Source organism: Zonotrichia albicollis, chromosome 2 (assembly GCF_047830755.1).
Source record: "Zonotrichia albicollis isolate bZonAlb1 chromosome 2, bZonAlb1.hap1, whole genome shotgun sequence".
In the NCBI taxonomy this organism is placed as follows: Eukaryota; Metazoa; Chordata; class Aves; order Passeriformes; family Passerellidae; genus Zonotrichia; species Zonotrichia albicollis.
The window spans coordinates 70,589,888-70,617,713 of record NC_133820.1 but is presented as its reverse complement, the minus strand read 5'-3'; the positions used below and the strand labels follow the sequence as shown (position 1 = coordinate 70,617,713).

At 40.4% G+C, this 27,826-nt stretch overlaps 1 long non-coding RNA gene across 1 annotated transcript; it reads right to left on the bottom strand.

Moving 5' to 3' along the window:
• Positions 1–1,739: 1,739 nt before the first annotated feature.
• On the bottom strand, positions 1,740–7,201 carry LOC141728339 (uncharacterized). The gene is made up of 3 exons (XR_012579259.1): positions 7,141–7,201; positions 5,926–6,036; positions 1,740–2,878 (listed from the first exon to the last, which is right to left on the bottom strand). It is a non-coding gene; the product is annotated as an uncharacterized LOC141728339 (long non-coding RNA).
• Positions 7,202–27,826: the final 20,625 nt, after the last annotated feature.

The window sequence follows — 27,826 nt, the reverse complement described above, 5'->3', positions numbered from 1 at the left end:
TTGTGATTAGGACCAGAGGGTTCATCCTGCTCAAAAAGAAAGATATCAGTAAAAGTACTCATCTCCTTAATAAAGTGTATTCCAAAAAGATAATTCAGGTTCACACAGAGCTAAATATGCCTTATATTCAGTACCGTCATGGCAAGTTAAAATATAGTTGAGATTACTAAAGCGCAGCAGAGTAGGAACAAATCATCTTTATCAATTCAAAGCCATCTTTTCTTTAACTTGGTGGAAATTAGGGAAGAATCAGAATTAATTGGTATCTGGACCAGATGCAGAAGACGATTTCTTGAATTACATCACCTCCATCTTATCTCTAATCTTTTAAGCCTTTTTTACCCAAAGGGCCTTTTCAGACATGCTAAACTGGTGGTATTATAAGGCTGCAGCAGGACAGTATTGCTATTCTAATGATTTACAACCAAATACTTTACTTATTAGCAAAGGCTAATATTGGATCCATCAGTCCAGACGCAAGTAAATTAGCCATTAACTTTCTGACACCTAGCATAAAACAACCAGTTAAGTCTAGCCATCTAAGCAATTAATTTAGGTTCTCTTTGTGGACACCATGGGGATTTTAAAGTGGACTGAAACTACTTGTGTATCTCTGTTGACTAATTTATATTAAATGCCCATTATTTAGACTATTGAAGCTAGGAAAAAATTAACTCTCCTCTCTTAGCTCTACTAGGACCCACTCAGGTACATAAATGTCTGCTCCTAGAGGTTTCAGTGGAAGATACTTCAAGCTCTATGCCTAGGCAGCTTCTACACAACACTTTCCAACTTTATATTATAAATGATTTCACAGAGGAAAGCAGCAACTTTGTTACTAAATTTTATATCGGAAAACTAAGGAATAAATTAAAATTAATCCTGTAAAATCCTGTGAATATTTTATTGAAGGTTCCTGCGAAGGGAAATTATTCGGTCACTCTCCTTTCAAAACCTCAAGAGCATCCAGGGGAATCAGCATCCAAGAGATCCAAAACGGGAGTGGGAACTGCACCCTGGCGAGTGAATCACAGCCAGGGTGCAGCCAGGACTGCTTCCCAGCAGGAGGGAGGCTGAAAGTGGAGGCTGATAGCAAGACAGGCAGAGGCAGCATCCTCACTGGCAGCAACACTGTCCCTTCCCTTGGTGCCCAAGCAGAGCAGCTCTGGGGAAGCCAGGGTCATCTCAGAGCCCAGACTACCAGACAGGCTTGCAGAGATGCGGCAAATCTGAGGATATTCAAGGCAGCAAGCCAGGGCCAGTGAAGAAGTTCTGATGATGCACTGACAAATATTCCTTTGCACCATACATAAGTAAACTGAGGACCTGTCCCTGTCGCTTCATAGTACAGATGCTGAAAGCTTAAAATACTGACAGGCAAAATTATTGAGGTAAAAAAACCCTTATCAAGAGCTGTTAAATTCAGCACTCTCATCTTTAGTGGAGAAAGTCTTGGTACTTTGACTTATTAGAGCATTATTGGAGTGGATTAATTCAGGAACATCAGTTATACATTGATCCCAACCCTAACCTTCCCTAGGCTCCTGCCATCAGAACACCACTGCATAACACCACAGGTTTGGCCATGCAGGCAGAGCTGTGGCACAGTGCACCGGGTGTGTGCTCTTGGCACAGCTAAGAGGTGACAACCAGCACCTCCTCCCTCACCTGGCTGGCAGCTCATGGTCCATTGTAACTCACTCCTTCATTGTCATAGAGAGAGTAGCTTCAGTTATACCTACTCTACAACCAGGCTTCATATTATGTGTTTGGAGGATACTGTTTTTTTTTTTTTCCTTGTGTTTAAGGCTGCTTTTTCTGCCTGGGGTGATGACAAACACACAGCCAAACTGAAATGATGATGTATCTACATTAGGAAAATGTATGTATCTCTTTTTTTACCTAATTAAACCAATTCTTTTTATAGTTATGATCCCACAATACTACTTGCCTATGAAAATGCATATACACTTACCATGATTTTAGTCTTTATGCTTTTATTTTGTCTATACTCCTTTTTTGTTTTTTGAGGGGGACACAACAGCATTCTTTTAGCCCTTAATAGTTCCCTGCAAATCCATTTGCCAGATACAACTACATCTGAAAGGCAAGAAGAAATCCAAAAACATTGCATTTTTACAATAAATAGGGACTGAAAGGACAGTTTGGAAACAGGGGAAAGGCTGCAGCACCAATTGCTTCACTGGTTTTCTGGTGGCTCCATATTCTTCTGGATTTTTGCCATTTAGAAAGAGTGATCAGGTTGGATTTTTTCATAGCTTGGCTGGTCAAAGGAGATTATGCATTTTTAGAGAGAGATTTTAGAAATTGTAAATGGATATTCTGCTCCAGTTTCAACCCAACTAATTTCAAAAAAGGTCAAAGCTGTCTTCATCAAAAGAGGCATTGTTTACAGAAATATCCCAGATTTAATTGTTTTATATATAGTTTCTTTTTGAAATCAGAGGAAGTTTTGTTGCCAAGGCAAGTTTACTTCTACCACATATTTGCTACTGCAGTACTCAAATAACAGTGCTTGGAGCTGCTTCTGTCACAACCATGAAGCATCACTCACTCTTTCAGCAGTGACACCTTCTGCTCCCTGTGGCCTAGAACAAGATTCTTCCAGGGTTCCCAGTAGATAGTTCAACCAAGAAAATTCAAAATAACAAGTATTTATCTGCAATCCACACAGCTGCTTCTTGTCTTTTTTTGCTCATTTTATTTTTCTTTTTTTTTTTTTGATAGCTCCAGTCAGAACCAAAACTAGGGATTTCCACAAATTGTGCAGGACTGGACTTTAGGAGGTCCTCAAAAGACTGCATCTAGGAGTGCTGCAGGTCACAGGAGAAAAGGCAATGCTAATAAAATCCTTCACCTGGAAAGAGATCAAATACAACACGGATCAGAGAACTACTTCAGTGCTATCCCAAAATTACTTTTGCATGTAGCAATGGGAGCATGAATTTTTATGAAAAAAACCTGGAGGAGGTGCATGTTTCATCAATAAACTTATTAAGTTAATCATTTTCATACTCACAGCAAACTGGTATTGGTTGCCTGTGTGTCTTCGAATGCTTGTTGGTTTATTTAAAAATATTTGTGAGTCCTGAAGTTCACATTATTCTTGTTTCTCATTATCAGTTAATTGCCATCATTAATCATTGTTTTCTTGATTAAAAAGTAACAGTCAGTTCAATACCATGTGATATGGATGACTAATCACAACTCAGGAGTAATAAAGAATTGAAATAAGTGTTCACGAACAAGTTGTCATCTGTAATTTGTCCTCATAAACTAGTTGGCAAATACTTATGCGCAATGAATACTTCTATACAAATTAAGATGAGCTTTAATATGATTTATAAACAGGGAAAAATAGTTGAATTCATTTCATATTTCATTTGCAATAAATAATTTGGACAAATACAGTTATCAGAGGGGGGAGCAGAAGGCCTTTATGGAAAGTATCTACAATGCAAATGAGTTGAAAATCACTTTTGTTATTGCCATATGCTATCAAATTTTTAAAGCGCTAGGTGCTGATGGAATTTAGCAATGCTGTTCCATAACCCTAATAGTACTCCCTCTTCAGAAATTTTGATAGATTTTTTTTTTCCTCTCTTAATTATTTCATTTCTCTTTTTGCCACTTGATCTTTCTCTTGTGGTCATAGGGTGGTAGAGGGACTCCTCCATGCAGACTGCACTGCCTGTTTCAGTAGACTTGGTTCCACCAGTATTAAATACTCTTTGAGCAAGATTCAGTTATCTATATTAAGGCATGTTCTGTGGCAATCTGAGATCCTTAGATGGGTGCAGCAGATGAGACAGAGCCTGTGGAGAGCCCATTGCCTGGTGGAGAGGAGCTGAAGACCAGTCAAAATACCTCAGCCTTCTCAAGTGGTAGTAGGAACCTGCACAGGGGCAGTTGATTGGAAGAAGAAACCTTCCTTGCCTGTAATGAATCTCAGGAAACCTCACCTGCATGTGGAAGGCATACTTACAAACCTAATTTTAAATGGCCTCATTTGGATCAGTACCCAGTCTCCAGAATAAGGTGACATGAATCTCACTCAGAGAGACTCCTACCTCCATGCCATAGCTTTGCATTTTTTAACTGCCAGCTAAAATAGCATTCTATCTCTGTATTTTCAAGTATTTTCAAAATTATGTGAGTTTTTTGCATTCATTTGCACCTAAGTTAAGCATCTAAATTCATTGATTACACAGGTTTTTTACTTTTCCCCAAATGGATCACTCCTTTTTCCATTTCATGTTTTTCTTGACTATATGCCAGCATTCTGAGAGTAATTTTTTTTCCTCTATCCACATGCAGACTGAGCCCATTTTCCTTCCCAGCCTGGCATAACAAGGTACTGTGGAAACAAGCTGTCTATGTGATCTCTTAGAAAACTAATTAAACTATTAAAGAGCATGGGTAATGATGTACCACATGATACAGAGTGCACACCTCTGAATTAGAAAAGGACTCCCCAAAAGCTTCCACAACATAATTGGGCAAAAGAAAGAACTTTTGCTTGTATGAATCCCTACAACAGCCAAGTCAAGAACTCACCTGAGTATTTTGATTTTAAAAAAGAGAGTGATCTAATCCAGCCAACTTGGACACCTTACTTGTACCACGTTTAAATTGTCCGGTAAAGTAGTTTTTCTGTAAGAAGCTTTTGTATTCACTAGAGAGAGGTAGATGCCAGTTAAGACCTCTTGAGGAGGAAAACTGCTTTCCCAAGAGCAGGCAACTTGGTTTGCTGTAACTGTTCTGCCCCCAAAACCTTCAGACTCATGTACCTCTGCTCATCTACCATGCTTCAGAAACCTCCAGAAGCATGAATGGGATAATCACCCAAAGAGTTCCTCTCAATCAGAGCCTGAAACAAGGAAGCTGTGTCCCACCTTTCAGATATGTTCAAAAATGCCTATTCTTGTATAGAGGAGGCTGTTGCCATCTAGGTAGCTAGTGATAAATTTAAGACACTGGTTCCATTTTTTTCACCATGGAAGCAGCAGATAGATTCTGACAGCAGCAGTTACCAGGTTTGTGATATTCTTTTTCCTTCTGAGCACAAGCCCATTTGCTTTGATACATTACCATTGCAAAAGTGGAAAAGTGATGTGATATCTTGACATTCAGGCATTTTTAAAAAGCATCCTTCCTCTGACATGTTCTGTTCTATAAAGTTGAAACTATTATCAAAAAAAATTGGATTTTCCAGCATAAGCTTTAAGAGAAGTATGTGAGTGAGTGTAGGCACAAGTGAGAACCTGAGTGTGTATGTGTAATTTTTCTAGTTAGAGATATCCTATTCAAAGCTACCTACAGCACAGTGATTAGTAATACCATCCAAAGTATAAATCAAGAGATACAAATAGAAAGAGAACATCTTGCCCTCTTTGAATAGTTGCTACAGCAGATCTTTTTGTTGGCCTACAAATTACTCTAGTGTTTCTAAGGGAATGAAATACATCATCTTTTACTATTAGCTATTATTGCTACATGCCTGAAGGGATGGAGTAGTGTGTTTCTATTTCAATTACTCAAGCTACTTTACTGGATATGGATTGAGCTGATTTGACCCTATAAGAACAAATGCTGTTATTACATTTAATGATTAAAATCCTGCTTGTACTCAGCTAAAATATAAATCAGCAGTTTGGAAGAACAGGCTTCAAGCTAAATAAAATTGCTTTGGGAGACCAAATAATTCAGAGAATTACCAATGGGCTATTCAAGCTTTCACCTCTATAGCAGGTCACTAATTGGATTTAGACCAGTTTCATAGCAGTGATGTGAATTTGGAACCAAAATTATTATGTCTGCTGTGCAACCTTCAGTGCCTAGCAGTCTCCATCAAATTCCTGAAAAGTAACTATATCAGGATGGGCACGACAGAAAATGACTCACCCAGCCATATTAGGTAGATGTGTCATACTTTGGAGTTGCCTACTTCTCTCCATTAAACAGAGGATGTGCCAAGATTACTAGCTCAGAACTAGACCATTTGTTTCTGGATATCTGCAATTAGAGAAAGGTATAAAGTAGCAGGTTGATGAGGGAAATTCTGTCATATGCAGAAGTTTGATAAATGCTTTTTTTTTTCCTAAATTTCTAGACCACAAAATTCAGAAACTCTTGTCATAAGAGGAAAAAAAAAAAAAAAGTCTCCATAAAACAAAAGAAATACTGATATCCTTCCTGTCTCACCATGAAATACTGGATACTAGTAGGATGCTAACAATTTCAGACATAGCCTTTGGTTTTCATTTTACTTTCAGGCTAAATTTCAAAAAAACACAGTGATTCAGGATAGAGATGAGGGCAGAATATGCCCCTTCAATGTATGGAACACATTTACAGCAGGAGGTGGGTTGGTCCATAATACTAAGAATTTATTACTTCTTTATCTGTTCTATCAGCTGATATGTCCTACTTTCCTCCTTCAATTTAGTACAGACTCATGAGTCAGGAAGGGCCCTGCAGGACTATTTTATCCCAGGGGAATGCCAGGATCTCTTATCATATCTCTTCAAGCTCCTTTTGATTATAATTGCTTTGTGATTTCATGCAAAAGTTCAGCTCTAGTCTGCATTGTTCATCGTACGAAGCTTTACTGGAACCAGCCAGCTGGTTTGCTGTGGGGCTTGGTGGGTTTTGTTCAGCTAGTGGTAGCTTTGCTTGAAAGCTTACATCTTGGACAGGCACACTTAGGTACTGGGGCAAAGGGGCTCTCTGAGGAGTCTGAGCTCTCAGAAGGGGGTGTGAAGGGGGCAAATATCCATTAAATGGTTCTTGGCTGGGACACATTTGGTCAGTATCTCCTTTCTTCTCCACTGTCTGAGTCTGCAACTTCTCCCTGGCAGCTGGTGTGTCAGAATTATTTCTGAGCTTCCAGACAGGGACAAAGCATTTGAACTGTTCTGAGGCCACATCTTTTCTCCAAAACACTTCTAAACAAGGATTCCAGATGTGTCTGTTGTTGGGGTTGAAGAGGAAATCTCTTAGAATTCAGTTTGCTCCGCATTCACAGAGGAATTTTGCAGTTGTCTTCCCAACCAAAGCAGTTTAAAGGAGCAAAACCAAAAAAACACATTGCACAGTACAAGCAAGCACACGCAGTACCTGCATTGTAGGTAGACATTCACTGCTGATTGAAGAGGTCCAGCTATAGGCAGCATCCTATTCTAAATAAAAACAGCGTGACAATGCAGCTCTGTACAAACATGCCAAACATTCCTCAGGACTTCTGACAGCAGGCAGCCAATTACTTTGAAAAGAATGGGTTCTGTCTTATGACTGCAGCAGCAACACAAATGTATCTCCCTTGATCCCAACATCAAGGTAGAGCTTTGCATTTCCAATATTTGAATTCAATACAAAGCAAAGGTTTCAATGTTATTTGTTATTTTTTTATGGTGAGTGGCAGCTTGTTGGATTTTTCTGCAATCAGATGTAACAGCGGCAGGGTTAAAAGAGGTATATAAATAATAGATGGCTTCTCTCACCTAAAGAGGGATCTGCCAATTCTTGCCCTCCTTTTAATTTTGGGAAGGGAATATAATTTAAAAGATGACATATTTTTTCCCATCAAGTCAGAGAAGAAGGAAGCCTCCAGAAGAACAATGGTTTATGCCATAGCATGACTATCTGACAGGCTTGAAAAGCGACTGTAAAGTTGCCAACACAACAAGCCTTTTATCTTTGATGATAGTATTTGAAGCTTGTGAATTGCATCCAAGGAATAGGAGGAGATATGTGATGTCCTCCCACCTCTTTTCCTACTGTTTTAATTATCATTATTTTTAAAAAATATATAAATATTCACAAAATAGACATCCCTTTTTTTTCTAATTCCTCTAAATGAGTTACAGGAATATCGTCACTACACTGCTGAACTTGGCTTTATTCCTAGCATAAAAATACATGATTCTTTTCAAATTTCTTTGCCTTTATACCTATTTTCTGAGTAAATGGTAGCCCTAGATGCAAATAAATTTGTTTGGAAGTTTATTCACAGGCTCATGCAGTTTCAGTGGAAAGCTTGCCCCTTGTACTGGTACAGCCAAGGTCTTCTTTCCATGTGAGTGACCACCACAGATCTTTCCTGAACAGGCTCTAGCCTTCTGCACTCAAAGGGACACACCCAAGACACAATTACAGCCTGGATTTTTGTGTTACAGTGAGTGGAACGTGGTTAATTAAAAGTTTTCCCCAGCTCCTGTGTGAGCATGGAGCCCATGTGAGCAGACCACATCACCTCATGGGGCAAGGCCAGGCTGTGACATTCACTGGGGTGCGGGGTGAGGTGGCACTGTGACATTCACTGGGGTGAGGCCAGGCTGTGACATTCACCGGGGTGCGGGGTGAGGCCAGGCTGTGACATTCACCAGGGTGCCTCGCTCCCTTCGGATGCAGCAGGCCTTCCCTTAGAGTACAGCCAGGAGACTTGGCTGTCTGGACAAAGGGGACAGTGCACCTGAAGCATGGTCCCTTGCTAAGACTAGAGCACTCTGACAACTCCCAGCGTCACAGACACAGAAAACCTGATCCTGGCTCAAGCTTTGGATTTGTCTTGAGGTGGAGGCCTCCACAACAGCTCTTTTCTGCACATCTTATCCTGGAAAGTGAAGCTGAGTTCAGTGTCTTCTTCAGATTAACAAGGTTTGAATTTATACCTCCCAGAAGTACTGGAGGGTACAGGAATCTGCAGGCTCACCTGGGTAGAAAGATGCCTCCACATCTGTTCAAGCTGCATTTTTGTGCAGCCAGGCATGCAGAATTCATGGCACTCAAAGGAAGAACAGCAGAAGAGCCCGATTCTGTACCTGGGAATAAAAACAACTGTGTATCCAGATGTGTTTACAGGATGCTGTATTCTCGTTCTACCCTACATTGGCACTGAAGGGAAAAAGTCATCTAGGAAAAAGTAAGAGGCTTTTTCTTCCCCTGGTGAGGCACCTAATACCTAACCTGGATATATGCTCTGTCTCACCCCTTCTGTCTCTCTAAGTTTTTCACACCTGCTTTAGAAAGGAAGGATGTAGGGGATCTTCTTAAGATTATACCTGATTTATAGCAAGGATATCCTTCTCTGCTGTACAATCTCTCATCTTAATCTGAACAATGTGAACATTAATTTAAATCCTTGGTCTTCTACTTCCTGACCACATGCCTCACATTTGGTGGAATTAATCATCATTTGTACAATAAACTCCTCAAGTTCTTAAATGAGGTCAGTGTCACCCAAACAACTTAATCTTGGACTCAGCAAACTTAGTAATTAGATCTTTTGAAAGAGGATATACATACTTCCACAACTGCTCTAAGCCAATATAAAGTGTTATTCTCCCAAAAGAGAGTGTGTGCTCTCAGCCTGGGCTCCACACGTCTGCTTTTCAGCATGCAGGTGGCCATATGGTTGCCATCTTGCTGATCTAGCTGACCTTGTGCTGCCACAGGAGTGCCTGTGCTCACACTGACATTTCATGGGTCCATGTGCCCATGATTGAAGGGGGAGCAAGTAGGAACAGGCTTCCCTTTGCGGCACACAGACTGGCTTAAACTGCCTGTGTCCCATCATTTAATAAAAATGAGAAATTATAACCACCAGACCTCCCTCATAAGAAGCAGGCACCAAGAGGGTCTGCTCCAAAATATCAGTGACATTCTGGGACATAAGCAGGAACTTTTCAATCAAGTCCAAGCAGCTTAGAAGGAGTTTTCTGTGATCACTGTCCTGTATTTGGCCTTCCTACATGATATTTTAAATGCCTGGAGCTGTTATCTTGAATTTAAATCCTCTGTGGAATTAGAAGGGTTAAAATGGGATTATTGGCGTACTTCATGCATGGCAGTAGTATGCTGAGCTATCGAGACAACAGGAAAAATATGTGAAATATTCCCTTTCCAGCTTTAAAAGCAACAGTTCTCAGTATAATCTGTGATTTCTTTTACAGGAACATAGGGAGTGCATCACTCAGCTAGACCAAAGGCATGTTTAACCCAGGTCTTGGTTTTGACAGCAATCAATAGCAAAGATATCAAGAAGACATTAGGGAAGAAAGAAAAAACGTCAATAGCAAACCTTCCCTATTCAACAGCTTTGGGTCTTCTTCAGCCACAAGTTATATCAGGTGCTCATGTTTGACGTTCTATTAGAACTCAGGTAGGCTGAAAGAAATATTTCCCCTCCAAATCTGCCCTCTGCCCATTAGTGTTTAATTCTGGGATTTCCCAGTATCTCTATGGATGAGTTTCATAGTTCAGTGATGTGAAAATACAGAATTTTTTGTTTTAAGTTTCCCAGGCAACTTCAGTGTGTGTTACATTAACTATTGTCTGTTCACTTTTTCCATGGATCTCACTTTTTTTCAATACCCTTTTCCCCAGCAGGTCCCTCCCCAGACTGCAGTATTTCCTTCTACAAAATAGCTGTGCCTGATTTTCAACTACCATTGATTGTGCCTGGGAATATTTTCTACCTCTTTTCTTTTTGTCCAGGGGTGATGATGAAAATTACACATGAGGAAGAACTAAAAATTATCTGTAACTGAATCCTCACAATGAAGAAACCTACCCATTCAGCTGCAAATTCAGGCACTCTTTCTGCTCTCACTTCTAGTCCTGTAGCTGTTAGACACAAATGTTATAAATGCCAACAGATTTACCTCTTCACTTCTCTCCATTTCCCCATCTGTTTACTTACAGTTTGCCTGGGATCCTCCTTTGGAGTGAAGCAACTTACTTGCTACTGAATTTGTTTATTCCTACTTAACTCTCCTGGTTAGGACCTGAGCAGTGGCACAGGTGAAACGACATCAAGTTCAGTCCTCCTCTGGTGTTTTAGACAGCACCAGCTATCTCCAGTTTTTTATTTCAGATACTTGAAATACTAGAGCTACAATGAGTGCAGAAGAGCCTGAAGGCCAGCACAGAGGGCTTGGCACTGAACAATATGAGTTCAGGACATTGACTTTAGCTTTGACTGCAAGCACTCCGGCATGAATATGCTGCTGTGGTATCAGATCAGGAGCAGAGAGAGCCCTCCAGGGGTGCCTGCTACTGATTTTTTTTTTCTCTGAGGCAACCTAGATGTGAGTCTCTGAAACAGAAGACTGAATTCAAGTCTACTGACTCCCAGAGTAGCACTCCAGTCTCGAGGTTATTTCTACCTCTTTGAGCTCTGTGCTTTGTGCAAAGTCCATCCTGCCAGCTGGGTGTCTCAGATCATGTCTGACAGACTGACACGAGAATGCAACTGCCTTTACAAGTCACAGACAGACTGAGACCCACAGCCTCTGGGCATCTGTACAAGCAGAATTTAAACCATGGAGGAAAACAGGTGCTTGCGTCTTCTTAGAAAGCTAAACAAACACAGAGTTTGAATCCCTCTGTTAAGAGCTCGGTGCATAAAGTACAAGTGGCAAGCAGTGCCTAACTACCATTAATTTTTTTTCTAAAAACTCTCATGAATTTAGGGTTGTACTTATATAAAGGGGAGGAGGTAGTCTGTCTATATATGTGTACCCATTTACTGTGCACATAAATCTATTAAATATACCTTTTATATTTGTGTACATATGGTACATATACATGTACAACTATGTATGTACACATATACACATGTGGGTTTATGCACTTTAATATATATGTACATTAATAGAATAAACTTTCTCATTTGGCTATTTAAGACAAAATTTGTGAATGAAAATTAGTGCCAAAACCCCAGTAAGTTTTCTGACTTACTCCCTCTCATTTCTCTTAAAACTCAAGGCTCAGCCAACAAATATGGTCACAAAACCCTCTGTATTCCATTCATTGAAACTCCAGTCTCATCTTCCTGAAGTTCTCATCTGAGCCTTTCATTTTTCTTTAATTTTTTTTCCACTTTTTCTTCAATTTCTCTACAGATATTTTAATGAGTTATTATTAGACCTCATTTTTTTATCCAGGCTATTCTTCATGTCTTTTCCAGGATATTTGCATTTGTGGTTCTGATTTCCATCCAACAATGGCAATTTGGGTATAAACTGCAGAAATGAGAGGAGATACTACATCATCTCTGGATGCCTTATTGCAGTTTTCTAAGCTGTGGACTTCATCTCCTGATTCCGTGGAGTCAGTGGAAAGAATTAAACCCCTTCCCAAGGGAACAGGGGCCATTAGTTCTAGAAGTGCCTACCTGTTTTCCATAGGCACACTACCTGCAGAGCTGTGTAATTTCATTTAGGCACCTACAGTGGGATGCATAAAGCAGAGCTTGACAATTTTTAGCTGTCTTGATGACAGTAACTTTTATTCTGAACTGAAATCTTAGACTGAAAACAGGTTTAATTAAAACAGTGAGAGCTTGTGTGTAAACCAGCCCTTAGGCACCTTCACAGAGCCATATAAATCAGAGCCATGCAAGACACGTTATGTTCCTGAATGCATCTGCCTGTCAGAGGGAGCCCACCCAAGCAGGAGATCTCGTAGCATTTTATTCAGCCTAGTTTTAAAAGCCCAAATCATTCCGCCATTTATTCCAACTTGCACAATACACTCAGAGCAAATGCCCTGACTACTTAAGGTCATTTAAAAACCCTACAACACTGTACATTAAAATTGCTACCAGCAATGTCCTGCTCAATTTACAAAGAAGATAATTGCAGCACTATATAAATTCTTTTTACAGTTTCATCTTGTTGCAGTGCTTTTATTTATTATGACTGCTACGATTTTTTAATAACACTTTTATTTTAGTTGTGGCTGTTTGTGACAGAAGTCTAAATATATTGCATAGGGAAATAGGTAATGTCATTCCTTTGTAAAGGACTTTGTAAAAACTGCTGCCATGGCAGTGCAGAGCTAGAACTGAATACCAAGACAGCAGCACAGTTAGGATCATATTTGATCTACAAGACCGAGATATATCTCATCTTATTTCTCTTCAAGACAGCCTAGACCAGGTTATAACAGCCATTTTGAAGTAGCAGCCATATTCTACTACTGCCATGATAAACTTAACCATTTCCACATAAAAACTAGTAACACATAACAGATGAGAGAGGGCAGACATGATGTTTTCTTTAAATTCATTTGGGGGAACACACCAGAACTGACCTCCCCATCCCTGAAGAATCAGTATGATCCACTCTCTGCTGTCACAGCCATTTGGCTCCCAGGGGATCTGCCAGGGACCAGAGACATCTCACAGGTGGGTTTAGGTTCCTCTGCAGCTTCATCCCTTACCTATCACTGACACCAGACACAGGTAGGGGAAAAAATACAGAAATGAAGAAAGGTAAAAATGCTGTAAGATACCTCACCAGGGGCAAGTTCTGCAAGAAGGAAAGAATCTCTGCCTAGGAATTGGCCTAAGTTTATGCAACATACACCATAAGTCTCCTGGGTGGACCCCAAGCCCTTCTCTACCTCCCATTTTATTGCACAGAATGTAAATGTAAAGATTTTACTGGTGGACTCGTTTGTAGCAGTATATCAGAAACAAATCTACAGTGCCAAACTGCACCATAACATATTACTTCTCTCACAAGACTGCCACAAGTTTTAACTCATTTCCACTTGTAAAGGGAAATTTTTGAAACGCAGCAGTGAAAAAGAAAAAGCCATTGATACCACTAGAAAAGAAGAAGAATGCTCTGAAAAAACATGGTTGTGAAAAGAGCTGTTTCCAGCAATCATGCAGTGCTTCTGCCATTTATTCACTTCTCTGTCTTCCTCTCTTTCAAGAAGCAGGTGCCCAAGTAGATTTGCTCATGTATTCAGATTCCATGTTTATTTTCCAAATGCTCATCATCAAGCACAAAAAAAAAAATAGAAATGGAGAAAAGAAACCATACCTAGAGTTCAGCAAGTCGCTGATGAAAGGCTTTTCCTTGATAGTCAGATAGGGGATATTGAAGGGGGTAATTAAAAAAAAAAAAAGGTAGGATATACTTCACAGTCAGGCTCCAAAGAAAAATGGAGTCTGAAAAACCCAAAAGGGAAGAGATGTTTTCACTTTAGTGCTTCCTGCAGCACTGAACAAGCACAGAAGCCATTTTCCTTGCAAATGCTCAGAAAGGAAATTATTCTTGCAAATAAACAGTCTCTGAGCCATGGCTTAAGACAGCATGTAAAAGTGCATGTGTTTGAGTGCAGTCACTCCAGATTTTGCTTCATTTGCATTGTACCATATTGTGACCTACATTAAATGGCTTCCATGCACTGACCACAGAACAAGCAGACTCCAGTGACAGAGCCCAGCATGCAGACGGCTCTGTTTCATTAAGAAAGAAGTGCAGAATGCTACAGCTTTGTTGTTTGCCATTTTAGAACAGCAATGCACATCTGCCACAGTACAGACACTGCTGGGGAATATCAGTGGGTACTGCAGCACTGTGAGAGGGGTTAGAAGCGTCTGTGCTCCTGCCTAAGTCCCCACCTCAGCTGATCCCATCCCAAAAACGGCAGTGCCCCTCATGGTGCCATGTGGCAGATCAGATGCTAGTGCCCTGCTGATGTGTCTGCAGTGGTTCCAGTTTCCATGGAAGCTCTGCTGTTTGAGCAGCAGAGGTCAAACACCAAAGGCCACGCAGACCCTCTGTGTATTTACTGTCACACATTCACAGCGCCCTACGAGAGGCAATAAACCTCTGCACCTAAGCTGGCTTCCATGGATTCAGCTTGAAAATTATGGGCAAAAAACTTTCTAACCCCTTAAACAGATAACAGGGAGTACATGGCAATAGTAACAATGTCCAGGTGCTGGTCAGCAGAGCTTGTCCACGGGATTACTGCGAATAATTCTATATCCCAGTTTTACAGAAAAGAAACTGAGATTGCTAAAGCTAATTGATTTTCCTGCACTGTAGCACAGATATACTAAAAATGAAATATAGTCTTTACTATGTTTTGTTATAATGGAAAGAAATAAAAAATAAGTGGATGTGGACATGAATATATACAGAATAAAGTGCATATATATCTTACAGACATACACGAACAAATGAGTAGAAAATAAGCCTGTATAAGAAGAAATGACTGTGTAAATTTAGAAAATGCCAGTTCTAAAATTCCTCCTGTAACCTTCTAGCACTTTAAAGATGAGTCTTCCATTGCTACAGAAAATGCTAGATTTTTCTCAGATGTCAATAATGGCTGTAACTAGAAGTAAATATGGCTATAAATACCATATATATGCAAAGGGTCAGATGTGGTATTGCATAAATAAGTTTAATAATAACTCTATTTATTCCTTAATACTGACTTTGCAATCTTATTCTTCATTAAATGTGTATGTTGAATGCAGGCAGGATCACTTTCTGTATTTACACAAATGTACTCACCACATTTCTGGAATAAGTACCTTTTGGTACAGACTGGAAATACAAGGTTATCAGCAGCTATGTGGTATACAGCTGTGGAGCAGTGTTATTTAGCTATGTATAGATCCACAGCCTCCTAAATGTGGTTTGTGGGATAGTTTGGGTCACCTTCTTTGTCCAAATGGTCCATCTGACATGTCCCTCGTCACACAGGGTACCGTATGCTGGGGTATGCTCCGAGAACTTGGATCAGATGTTATCAAGCCCTCATGTTCAGTTTGCTTCTGTAAAGTAAAAACAAGCACCAGCATGTCCATTTGGACTCAGCTGTGGTATTTCTATTTACCACATCCACTCCAGGCAGCCATCGTAATTAGCAGGCTCATGAAGCTTGTGCAGCATTTGGCTTTCTCCTGCCTGTTTGACTCTGAGCAAATGGAAGGACATTTGGTGTGAGTGCAGCAGACGGGGAGCAGCTGGGGAGGTGTCTGCATTCCCACCTTAATACAAAGGTTCAAAGCTGCCTTTCCTCACCCCACCAGCTCAGCTCCTATGATGACCCTGGACCAGACACAGGGAATCTCTGTGAATAGAACAGTCATAACCCACTCCTCCTTGCATTACCCAGACTCCTAAGCCACACCATGCTCTGGACACTGCCTGCAATGCCAGATATTTGATTTTACAATTTTGTCATTTCTGACCCTCAAAAGAAGATTGGTTTGAGCTCACTTTAACCCTGGGAAATTTCCGTTTACTCTGCTAGTGCTTTTTGTCATCCCCTGAAGACAGGCAGCAGAGATCTTGATCTGCACAGTGTTGTCTTTCAGGCCAGGAAGATGCAAAAGGTACCAGCATGCCCTACACAATCAAAACCTCTGGAAGCAGATTGTTCCAATGGTCCAGTTTTTCTGCTCCTCATTATAGCAATTAACTGCACTCATTTTTCACCAAGGAGAGCATAAAAAGAAAGACCTTTCATTTGTAGCAAAGACTATTTTACATTTAAGAAGGCATTGCAAATGAAAGAGTTTGCTGCAAGGGGCAGTTGTGAAAGCTAGGATTCCTAATGGATGGGCAATGGAGGGTTTGTAACAATTGAGAAGACAGCACTCTGTCACCAAAGGTTTAGGTACACCTGATCCTGCCTTGCTGCAGATAGTGGCAATAAGCGATTTTTGAGGACCTTTGCAGTCAAATATTTCTAAGATTTTGTTATCTTCCTATCTGTGAGCTTTGTTTAGCTGATCTTGATGAATTTAGCAGAAAGTTTCACCTGTGACACCACCCACCCCTTGTTTCGCAGTACACTTGAAAACAGAATGCCACACAATTCAAACTCATCACTAAAATAATGCATCTATCTCCTACGCAGCGTCAGTGTGAGGAGGAGAAATTCCTAATGAATGTCTCCAAATCCTCAGGAGATGTCAGAAACAACACTAGCCCATTTTTCTTCCAAGCCCACATAAAACCGAGAGGCTATGGTTCTGCAGGGAAGTGGGATGGATATATCTGTTTAACAAGGACAAGCACACAGTAGAAGGTAGAAAGTAGGGAACAAAATAAGCTTTCAGCAGTGCAATTTGTGCAAAGTCTGTGCTGTCAGAAACTTGAAGAACAACATACGGGGACAGCTTCTCCATGATGCTCAGAGAATGAAATGTTAATCAGAACAGTAGTTGCAGCTTGTCAGCACTGAGTACTGCATGTATGAGAGTTTGGGACAGTTTTTCTGACTACAAAATCCACTGTTAACTTTCACCACATAATTTCAGAGCAGCATCCCAAATACCACATGGAGCAAGTCCAGCACAGCCATACCAAAATATTTTGTCACATATAAAGCCTCCATCTCCCTCATAAATTCCTTTCCACCACAACCCACAATCTGTAACTATTGATTCTGCAATGAACAGACTGTGGATATGATGGTCTTGTTTGGCACAACACACTCAAGGATGAGCATTCTTACTAAGATGCTAACCTTGAACCACAGAAAAAAAAATCATATTTTAGTATTTACATAGACAGATCCTTGCTGGCTAAGGTGAGAAGAACACTGAGACTATATGCCTCCTGTCTCTAGCAGTAACATGAGAATACAGATAATCCTGCAGCATGCCTTCAAACTGTACAATGGAGTTAAAATTTAATAGCTGTACATCACTGCTTACATAAATCACAGGAGTAAATAAACCAGATCTTTCTCCCTTTCTTTCTCAAAAGCCAAAAATTAATCTTATCACTTATAACTACATCTTCTTTGCAAATCCCATATGCCTTCTCTCCTCCCACAATGTGTTTCTACAGGAGTGTCTCTTTCCCTGTATTTCTTCAACAGTGCCCCAAGGTAGACTAATTATTTTTCCTCAAAGCAGATGAAGATATAATGATGGCTTTACTATACACAGAAGTGATGCTGCCATTTCTCTGTCATTTTCAGGATGTTAATAATAAAAACGCACACTTCTACTGCAACCATTATGCCATTGCCTCTCGCCTGTTCTTCAGCCCACAGCGATGGCAGGCTGATTTAGGTACTATTCCCAGAAAGGTGAAAGAGCAAGGAGAAACTGTAAAATGAAGGTATGAAATCTGAAATTTCAGAAATTTTTATGATGACAGTGAGTCCTTGCAGACTTAGAAAGACTGAGGTTTCCAGCAGCTGGGATTGCCAGGCAGAGGTGAGTTGGCTGCAGTAATCAACTGCACCATGAGTTTGTGGGCTGCTTCTCATCAAGCCCATAACATTGAAGGTCAAGCCAGGAAGTCGAGTCAGCAAAGCAAGGTCAGCATCAGCAAAATTAGAGACTGCAGTTTAGCTAAATCTAGGATATAGGATAATGACTGAGTTTAAATCACAGGATCACCGGATAATTCTGTTTGGGAGCAACCTCAGAAGGCTGTCAGTCTGAACCCCTGCTCCAAGCACTGCCAGCTATGGTGTCAGAGAAAGTTGCTTGGGACTTTATCCAGTCAGATCTTGAAAATTTACAGGCATGAAAACTGTACAGTCTCCCAGGACACATCTTCCTCTACTGAATTGTATTTATAGATTCTCTTTACATGTATTCTGACTCCATATTTTTTCACCACAAGCCTATTTTCTCTCATCCTATCCACACAGACCACTATGAAGAGCCTAGCTTTGTCTTATCCAAGCTTCTCATTGGTGCTGAGTGTTCTGTGAGATCCCCCCACATCCACGTCATCTCCAGGCTGAACGAGTCTGGCTCCCCTGGGCTCTCCTCACAGGGCACATGCTTCAGCATCTGACCATCATAGCAGCCCTGCTGAACTTGCTCCAGTTGGTCAATTACTTGTACAGTTGGTCAATTGCCTGTACTGGGAGCCCAAAAGAGGTTGCTGTACCTAGATATGATCTAATGAGTGCTGAGTAGGGGGAGAAGATCTCTTCCCTCAGCTTACTGTCCCTACTCCTGGTCATGCAGTCGAGGAGGCTTTTCCCTCTGTGCCGCAGTGCTTACCTGCTGTCTGCCAGGTCCTCATTTCATCAGGCTCCTGTCAGCTCACTCCACCTGCCTGCCTCTGGCTGCTCTGCCCTTGAATGTATTGACAGGTGCCTCCCAGTCAAGCTTGATGAGTTCATCACCTCTAGGTCACTGATTGTAGTGGTTTTGGTTCACCAATTTAGACTTCCCAATAAACATGTTAGATGGGTCAGGATAGAGCAGAACTGATAAACCTCACTGATGATGTGGTGGGACAAAGAAAGGCCACACAGTTCAAGGAACTCTGAGCATTCTCTAGATGATCCACAGCTTGGGGAATTGAGGAACTGCCTGACAATTAAATGACAAGCAAAAAAAAGAAAAACAGAAAAAAAGGAGGACAGAAAAAGGAAAAAGAAGAGAGGGAACAACAGCCAAACATTTGAGTGAAGAGGTCAGAAATAAAGAAGCAGAACATGTGCTGAAAGAGATAGTCTGATAGAACAAATAGAAACCTGCTACCATGCCCGAGGGGTTTTGTACCACACCTGATTCAGTAGCATTAACTCAGTGCATATTTCGTCAGTCACCATGGCTTAAGTACAGATATGATCACCAAGCAGACTTTATCACATTTTCCTGAAAACACTGATGACTTTCATCTGAAAGTCACTTTTTGAATATTTACGAAGTATCATAACAGTAAATGTCTCATAAAAATAATAGTCTTGTATATACAACTTCCTTTATTCGCACTCATGACAGAACATTTAATCTTGAAGACCAGAAGAATATCCTCCACTGGTCTCAGGTCCATATAAGACATTTTTATTTCATTGACTTTATAAATGTCTGAGTTTGAGTGAATTCATGATTTGAGGCTCCTTTTATAGTCAGTAGACAGAAATGAGTACATCCAGAGAGTGATTTATTAGAGCAGTCTTAAATGCAAATCTCCTCTGGAGATTTCAATTTCTCTCTTCAATTTCAGCGAAGGGAAGGTCATGTCTCTAGCTCAGACTTGGTTGCCTAACTGGGAGCAGAAAGCAAGAATCCTTCCTCCTGTAATTACACAGATCATTGGGAATCCCACCTGAGCCTTGCTGAGAACAGCTGATCCTTGCGGGAACAAGATTTTCATTGCATAAGACTATAACAGGAACTAAATTCTCCTGTCTGCTTTTTTTCATTACCTTTCGTTGACAGACACTGTTCTAACATATTAAGTCTTAGAGATAGTGGGAAAAAACTTGAGGAAAGATGTTGTTGTGCAAGCAACACATTTAAAAATTAACACCAGAGATTTCACTATGGAAAAAAAAAAATATCCCTGGCTCTTTGTATCATAGCAACAACTTGCATCCCATGGTTGTTGAGTGGCAAAAGGAAGGCAAAAGCATTAAAATCACTCATGAACAAATTCAACATGATTTTCATTCATTTTTGATTCTGTGTCAGAAACACCTGTGCAGAGACTGTATCATGCTCCAGAGAAATGACAAATGTACTACCACCTTAGAAAAAGTAGGAATCCCAGGTGTCTTTGAGTTGCATCTGTCCAGAAACCAGAAAATTGATTTGGAATTCACTTGATCACATCTAGAGGTCTACCACAGATGTCTCAACATCTGAAATAAGCATCTTTTGTACTCAGTGGAGAAATAAGATCTTTTCTGGGAAACTTCTGATCTTGCAAAAGAGAGACATCTAATGCTCAAGTCCATTGCACATATATAGGTACCTAGTGCCATTTCAGGTGTTCTAGAGGGACTGCAGTACCCAATGGAGTTGTCACCTATGAAAAAGAACCTATGTCCTCCTGGCAGAGGGGCTAGTAGCCAAGTACTTGGGAGTATCTTAAACTGCAGTAGGTGCCACAATAATTTAGGCACATTGAACTGGATTTGTACATAGTAGGGATGGAATTCAAGTCCAGAATGTAGAAGCACATGAGATATTTGAAATCAGCCAGTCACATGAAGATATTTCTTTTAGACTGAGACTATTAGCTCCCAAGACTCTACTATATTGACTGCCTCCATCCGTTGTGATGGAGGCTTAAACACTTCACTTGCAAGCAAACACAAATTTCAATGCCTCAATGTGCATCCACTCTTAGAGTGACATAGAGCTGTCTAAGTCATAAAAGATGCCATAAGACTTCCAGCTGCTCCAGGAGAACTTGCAACTTTTGTTAGTGATGTCTCATTCATAAGTCAGACCCATATGGGTGTTGAGATTCCATCAGGCACCTCAGATTGAATTAAACACTGTATTTTAATGACTGAATTGAACTTCTTGCAAACAATGGTATGGTTTGCAAGCCCAGGGTTCACAGTAGGAGAATACCAACACATCCCTCAGCAGGTGATACATCTGCACTACAAAAACAGTGCTTCACCTCCTCCCATGCATGCACACAGCTGAAACAATAATGATGAGCTGCAACAGCAGCAATGGTTAAACAGCAACAAGAGGACATTAGGTACCCCTCACCTTTCCACATGCAAGGTAGCCTGGAAGAGGATTTGTCCCATCCCATTTCAGAAAACACCAGTATTAATTTGATACAGATATGAGCTGAACACTGTAGAGAAATGGATGCTATTAGGGAAGAGTTCTCCTGACATTTTCTTTGGCTTAGCATCATTCCTGCTCTGCAAGTGCCAGCTTCCCTTCCCTGACTGCCAAGGCAGACTACATGACCATTTCATATATAATTGTCTCTACTTGAATACCAAGATCTGGTCACATCCCCCCTTGCAGGATACAAGAATCTCAGCAGCAATATTGCCTCATGCTTTGTCCATCCCCTGGGGAAATGGATAAATTGGCTCAAAGAAACAGTTTGCAAAGTCTCCAGTAAGTAATCTTGCCTACACTTTGGCCACTGCTGGACTGCCCCATGAAGCAGATCTGCCTCTGCCTCTCACTGAAATGCTTTTACTTCATTTTTTTCAAGAAATGCCATATGAGGCTGACAGCTTTTGAGGAAGGACTTTGAGAGACAGAAATACATACATATAATCTGTGTGTGTAAATGTATAAGTTTTTCCCCACCACTCCACAGTTCTGCCCAATCCTTTTCAATGGTTTAAAGTTACAGGAGTTTCATCATTTCTATAGGAAAGCTATTCTAACATTTATTACTTTAAAAGTTCACTCTGGGCTAGATAGTTACTCTGGGCTTAGCCTATATTTTATTTCTGTGAGAACTGAAAACGTATCAAAAGCCAACAGTAAAATAGAAGCAGAAATAAAAGGAAAAAAATGTGTAGAGGCTTACAAGAAAGAGCTTGTGGCATATGCATGAGCATAAAACTTCAAGAAAAATTTAAATTAATGAAGGTAGTTCACAGTTTAAAATTAATTATTTTTGCATTTCTTTTTCTCAAAGGTTACTCTTCAGTATTCCAAATATAAATGGTGGTGGGATTATTTAGAAACCAAGTACATTATAACTAAGGCCTATAGCAACCTCACTCAGCAGTGAAATTTGTTGTCTCCCTCTGATCCTCAGATTATGGAGATGAGGGGATGAATGTACATCAGTAAGATTCCCTACCGAGATAGTTTTTCACTCTTTTCAGTGAGAAAAAGATCAAAGGGAAAATAGCTAATTAACATACCAAAGGAGACAAAACCCCTAGAGCTTTATCGTTGTTGCAATCCAATAATAAACAGCCAAGTACAAAAAAGATTATTTGATAGTGACACACAGAATTGAAAGCCTTTGAAATGTCAGCTTCTCAAAAAAAAATATTTTTGGAAGGAAAAAATATCCATAATTATTCAGAATAATGCTTAAGCACTGGGGAGTAACTCTTCACTCCTATGAGAGCTTGCTTGTAAAACTACTGTGCTTAAGAACAACAGCTTGGGTTGCCTTTATCTAAAATAAAATAAATTTTAAAAAATACCACACAAAAGGCTTCAAATACCTTCCTGTACAAACACTCAATTCTTTCATAAATTAAAAATTAAATACAGTTGTTCTTGTTCTATTAAAAAATATCCTCAATCTCCATTCCCAAACAATCTTCCTGCTTTTACAGACTTGAGGGCAGTGGAACACCAAGATTTCAAACAATGGCTCTCTGGGCTGGTGAACTTCTATTCCATGCTGTAAGTTCTAGGTAAAACCAGAGGCAAAAAAGACAAAATCAAGTAGCAGAAAATCATGTGAAATTCTTCCCTGGAGAAAGCAACTGCTCAGACTACATGGATGCATCAATATCAATAAAAGAAAAGGGACCAGGGCATAGGCCCAAGTATATTAATTTGCAGGTAGTTTCTCTCCCACACTTCTGGCTCAGAGCAGCTTTCTTTTCACAGCACTATTAAAAAATTAGCACCATTCTGAGGCCATTCAAAACAGATACTTGGGCACAGACAGCCTGAGTTTGGGGATAATTTTATCTGCATGGATGGGAACACGATCATGGAATCACAGAATCATTTAGGTTATCAAAGACCTCCAACATCAAGTCCAGCCTTTGAATGATCACCATCTTATCAATTAGACCAGAGCACTGATGGATGTGCCTACAGGTGTTGAGGGATCTGGCAGATGTCAGTACTTTCAATTACCTTTAAATGATCATGGCAACAGGTACCCGAGGAAGAAAGGAAAGTAAATCATCTTGCCTTGTCTTCAAAAAGTGCAAGAGGGATGATCCAGGGAGCTATATGTCAGTCACGCTGATCCCTGGGAAGATGATGGAGCTGCTAATCCTGGAAACTACATCCAGGCACAGAATAAGGACAAGAAAACCATCAGGAATAGTCAGCATGGATCCATCAAAAGAAAGCCACGCTTGACCAACCTGATGGGCTTCTATGATGAAATAACTGGTAGATGCAGGAAGAGCAGCAGATATTGTGTAATAATAACACTGGACCTCAGTAAGGCTTTGATGAGTGTCTCCCTTAAGATCCTCCTAGAGAAGCAGATGAAGTACAGGCTGGATGAGCAGACTGTGAAGTGCACTGAAAATTGGTTGCATGGCTGGGCCCAGAGAGTGGCAATCAGCAGCACAAAGTCCAGTCAGTCCAGGCATTAATTAGCAAGGCATCCCAGTCTGTCAGTCTGGGATGCAGGCTCCAATCTTGTTCAACATCTTCATCAATAATCAGGCTGACAGGACAAGGTGTTCTCTCAGCATATTTCCTAATAACATAAAATGAGGAGCGGCTGATACACCAGAGGGTTGAGCTGACATGCCAAGGAACTTCAACAAGCAGGAGCCTCATGAAGTTCAACAAGAAATACAAAATCTTGTATGTGGGGAGGAAAAACCCCAGGCAGGAGCACATCCTGGGGGTCCACTCAGCTGTAAAGCAAATTCAAATGTGGGCACCAGGTTGAGTATGGGCCAGCAGTGTGCCCTGTTTGCAAAGGAGGCCAATGGTATCCTAGGCTGCATTACACAAAAGACTGCTCTCAGGTGGAGAGAGCTGATCCTTACCCCCTGTGCAACACTGATGTGTCCACACTTGGAGCACTCCATCCAGCTCTGGCCTCCTCCATATGATGGGAGGGATGTGGGCATACTGGTGGAGAGTCCAACAAAGGGCCATGGGGATGATTAAGGGGCAAGAGTACCTCATGTACAAGAAGAAGGTGAGAGAATGGTGGGACTCTTTATCCTGGAGAGGAGAAGGCTCAGGAGGATCTTATCAAGGAATATGAATAACTGAAGGGAGGGTGCAAATAAGATGCAGCCAGATTCTTCTCAGTGATGACCAGTGACAGAATAAGAGGCCATGTGCACAAATAGAAACAGAGGGAGGTCATCCTAAACATAAGGCAACACTTTTTCCCTGTAAAGGTGAACTGGAGCAGGTTGCCCATAGAGGTTACAGTCTCCCTCCATGGAGGTATTCAAAGCCATCTGGGCATTGTCCTGAGAAGCTGCCTCTAAGTGACGCTGCTTGAGCAGGGCATTAGACCAAAAAACCTCTAGAGGTCCCTTCAAACCTCTGTTGCTCTGTGCAATATCTTCTCCCATCAAAAGTATTCTCCCTTTATTAGGGCTGCCATTGTTGTAGGAGAAAAATTAATTTATTTTGCTTTTACTCCTCCTACTTTCTGAATAAAGATATGTTTCAGTTTCTGCTGGAACAAGTCATTACAGTAAAAAAATTATTCATTTTACACTACAATTCCTTAATTTATTCAGCATATCTGTGTCTCCCTACTGAAGTGCTAATCTATAATCCTCATTGACAGCAAAACAACAGGCTCATTTCTTGAACCCTTTTTGTGCAAAGCAGGGATGCTAAGGAGAGGCAGGGCAACACCCAAAACTCACTGCTTGGCTCATCCATTGAAAGCAGAACCCATGTGAGTTAATATACAGTAAATACTGTATTTTACCTTTTAGATTCTAAAACAGGCACATCCACTGGTACTAGAGGATTGAGAAGCAAGAGTAAGTGGAGGACCCCAGCTTTTCACGAGAGCCTGGTCCAGTCTGGGCTATTTCAAAACCCAATCTGCTGGAGAGGAGCAAGCCCTCATGTGAACACAAGCCACATTGCGGCACACAAATCTTAGACCGTGGACCCCTGAATGTCTTTCTACAGCAAAGCAGAAATTTGGTCACAGTCATAAATTAACTCCTTGGGTGAGAAAGCTGCATCTGTATTCCCAGTTAAAACACAGCGGTCACCAACTTGGACACAGAGCATATTCTAAATTAAACCAGTTGGATCCAACTGAACAAAACTGAACAAAAAAGCCAATTTCAGAGGATCAGTCTTCCACTTCAGTTGTGCCAAGCTTAACATGTCAGCTGTTATATATAGAGAGAAAAAGCTTTCCATTGAAAAGAGACAATTATCATTAATAAATCCCTGAAAGATGCCCAGATGTGACATTTGAGAGGTTAAACGTGGGTACATTGTGTTTTAGTAATGTGTATTGGTTCCTAAGTGCAGTACAGCTTGGCCTGAGGAACCCAAAATAACCACCTGTAGCTGCAGTTGGCAGGATTGCCACTGTCACCATCCTGATACACAGGTCAAAAGCATCCAAAGTCCACACTTCTAAGTCTGCCCTTATAGTCTGGCAGCAAAGGCCTGCCTTTTACCATTAGTGGTAAACCCAAGAACACAGCATAATTTGGCCTGAAATCCCAAAATAACTAGAAACTCATTCTACTCTTCAATGAAGAAACCGTCCTCACGTAGCCAGCATAACTGCTAGACCCAGATAGATCTGGAACTGCAAAACTGGGTTTCAATAACTCCCTTCTAGTTGTGACTGAGTCACATTCCCTATTTAAAAGTCAGTCTAGAAAGAAAGGAGGAGAAACTTAGCAGTCAGCTAATAAACAGAATTCTCCTATGGGTTCTTTGCATGGATGCTTTGGGCAGGCTGTGAAGACACCTTTGCTCTTCCAGAGTTAGTCATTTCAGTGTGAGTGAGATGATAAAAATACACAGTTTTAACCTCTATTGTTTTTCCACTTCAAAAATACTCCAAAGACTCTCAGAAAATCTTCAGAACTGCAAAAATTTTTAATTATATTTGCTTGTGTGTCTCAATTCACCCAAATGTGACATTTAGAAGTGCTTTTGCTTAAGTGGAAACAAATGTGTACTACAGACTAGGAGAGATATTATGCCATAATGACTCTTTGGCAAGCGACCGAAACATAAAAGGCTTCTGACAAATCAATATAAGAAGTGTTTTATACAACATCATAATTGCTTTAGCTATCCACAAGACACAATTTTTTTATGTCCATTATCTTTTCACTATAAAAGCATTAGAGAATTTAGAAACATCATGTGTGCATTTTCATGTCTGACTATTCTCATGTGTACTACTAAAAATAACCCTTTCATCAGTCATTAATCATTAGTGCTAGGCAAATACTGCCCTATTCCCAAATAAAAATCACACACATCCTTGTAGATGGCAATATTAATTCACTTCAGTCTCTATTGTGTTTCTTTTCTCCCATTGTTTTAGCGAAATGTTCCTAGACTAAGGGGGAGAACTGTTGAAAAGGGCATCTATGAATATCAGAAAACAGAGAGCTTAACTTACAACAGAAGATAACTGAATACTTTTACTATAAACCGAGTTCAGTGTGTTGTGACACGTTGTGACATGCCACATTACTTACAAGATCAGTCAAAACCATCCACATTCTGAATAACAAACACACACAAAGAGTCACTTATGAAACGAGAATTATTTCCAGAAATTAATTGGGAACAGATTTCCTCATGTCTATTCCCACAAAGAAGCAGCTTGTTCCACAGATAGGTTTTTCTTGCTTCAATATGAGTAACCAGGAAAGTATTTGACCCTTGACAAATGATTTTGAAAAACGAGTATGTTTTTAAAATATTCCAATCTGCTCACGGGCAAATTCATCAGCAGAACAGCAGGCAAAATATTCTACCTTCATTACTTTTTATTATTTAGCCATCTATTCTAATGTCTCTTCGAAACCTCACTCTTTATCATGCCCCTGCTCCCTCCCTGTTCTACTGCAGCAGTAGAGGCTTTTGTAAAAACCTCCTGTTGATAGCATTCATTACATGTTAGTCTGCAAAGTGATGAGGTAGAGAATGCTTGGAATTAAAATAGGAAAATGATTACTACAGAGGAAATGCAGTGGCAATAATTATCAACTACACTAAGTTTTCACTGTTTGATTATGAATCTCAACCAGCTACCATAATTTTGTATTCAGAGGTGATTGGAGTGGAGGAAAAAAGGAGTATGTTTTTAAGGCTTTGTGAGGCTCCCTCACTACTTCTTTATGTCAGGCTTATCTACACAAAAAGATACTCTAAATGAATATTGCTCAGATTGTAAAGTCAAGCATTCCAATGTGAGTAAATGCCAAAATTAAGATTTCCTGAAAACATTAATTCAGTCCCTTATACATGTGCATTGTGCCACACTCTTTAATTACCTGATGACATACTATTTTTTCCACATAGTCCTTGCCTTGTTCTGTACTCGTGCTTGATGGTGCTCACTTAATAAGTAAGTTATTCAACCTTTTCTTTTATCCTCCA